The sequence below is a fragment of the Arachis duranensis genome, chromosome 1 (genome assembly GCF_000817695.3).
Source record: "Arachis duranensis cultivar V14167 chromosome 1, aradu.V14167.gnm2.J7QH, whole genome shotgun sequence".
NCBI lineage: Eukaryota > Viridiplantae > Streptophyta > Magnoliopsida > Fabales > Fabaceae > Arachis > Arachis duranensis.
The window spans coordinates 68,900,555-68,902,661 of record NC_029772.3 but is presented as its reverse complement, the minus strand read 5'-3'; positions in this window follow the sequence as shown (position 1 = coordinate 68,902,661).

Here is a 2,107-nt window from a genome sequence, read left to right as displayed (position 1 = left end):
CAATGTCCCAAGATTCCCACACTTGAATGATACTCACACACACTAGCCTAAGCTAATCAAAGATCCAAATAAGGACATTTATTGTTTTTCGCTTTAAGGATTGTAATGTGCTAAAATTAAGAACAAGTGGGTTAATCGTAGGCTCAAATTTGGCTAACAAAGGAAGATAAAAGGTAAGGCCATTTGGGTAAGTGAGCTAATGAAATGATGGCCTCAATCATATAAATGCACGAATACACAAAATAATGGACATAAAGGATCAAACAAATCAAAGATTACAATTATAGAAAGAGAATAATGCACACAAGAAGGAAAATAAGTGGTTATAAGATGTAACCACACCATTAGGCTCAAATCTCACTTGCTTGTGTTCTTAGCTCAAAAAGAACATGATCCACAAGATATATAATTCAAGCAAGTTTTATGAAAAGTTTTTACTCAAATCAATTGGTGCCCTATAGATAGAAATCTTGAAAATTTTCATTATTTTGACTGAGCTTATTGTGTATATATATGCAAAAATAAGAAAATGAAAGTAAAAATCCTAAAAACCTAAAATGAAATGCAAAAGTGTTGGAATTAGAAATTCGTCACTCAAAATCGCCGAACGGTCGGACGACCTCCCCACACTTAAAAGTTTGCACTGTCCTCGGTGCACTCAAAGATGAGCAAGGGGGTACGGCGACTCTCCGGATTGCTACGTGTTCTTAGTCTTGCTTCCGTTATTGCTTGTGGTGCATCCATCATGAAAGACAAAAATATAACATCATAAGATGAGACAATACAAAATCAAGGAAGCATACAATGTTGGAATGAGATAAATCACTAGAATTGAGTGAGTGAATTAATGTGACATGAATGACAAATAAGTGTGTGAATTCTAAATTGTGCGGTTTAGAACACACATTAGCCTAAAAGTTATGTCACAAAAGAAGCATGTACATCACTTATCCTAGTGTGCTTGAGATGCTTTAAGTGAACTTGTAAGGTAAAACAAGCATTAGAGAAGCATGGAAGCATTCAAGTCAAACATATATGGATGCATATGATCATGAAATACAATGCATTAAGGTAAATGCACAATATCATCCATCAAGAATTTGCCTAATCATAGAATAAGGCTCAAATCACATGGTGGCTAGCTACAACATGCAATTCAAAAGAGTTACAAGCTCAAAGGCAATTCTCATCACTTGGTATTTTTCAAAAGGTAAGCATGAAAAACTCAAAACCAAGTAGCAAAATATAACCTCAATCATAGAATCCAACAAAGATTATCTAAAAACATTCATGCTAAAATAGCATTTAGGCAATAAGGGGGCAGCAATGTATAGTAAACAAAGTCAATAATCCAACACTAATAATAAAAAAAAAGAAGAAAATGAAATGAAAACTAACTAAAACTAACTAATCGACTAACCAACTAACTTATTAACTAACTAAAATAAATGGTTATCCATAGTGTTTGGAAGTGTTGGATGAGGGGTAGAAGAAGGGAAAAAGAAAGGAGAAGGAAAGAAATGGAAAGAGGAGAAGAAGAAAAACGGATGGAAGAAAGGACATCCACGCGTACGCACGCATGGCGCGCGCGCGTCGATGGCTTATTTCGAGAGTGGCGCGTATGCGTCATGTGCACGTGCACGCAAGTGGTGTTTGTGCCAGAGGCCCAATTTCCGCACAGTGCAGGCCTAACTCTCGGGTCAAGGTATGGAAGGTGGAACTTCTCAATCCACGCGTACGCGTGCATGGCGCGCTCGCGTGGATGGTCCAAAACGCTTGATGCACGCGTACGCACACAGTGCGCGTACACGTGGATGGTGCTCTGTTTTTCAAAAAATTTTTGCTATGTTTTTGCACCAATCCAAGCATTCCAAACCTCCAAACAGCTACCAAAACACCCTAGAACCTTATTCAACATACTATATTACTAACTAAACTCAATAAAACAATAAAAACAAGAAATTAAACTAATTCTACCAATATTTACAAAAGATGAAAATGAGAATCTACCTACAATGGGAACTCAATTCACTTATTAACAAAACTAAAAGAGTATGGAAAGAGTTTACCATGGTGGGGTGTCTCCCACCTAGCACTTTTATTTATT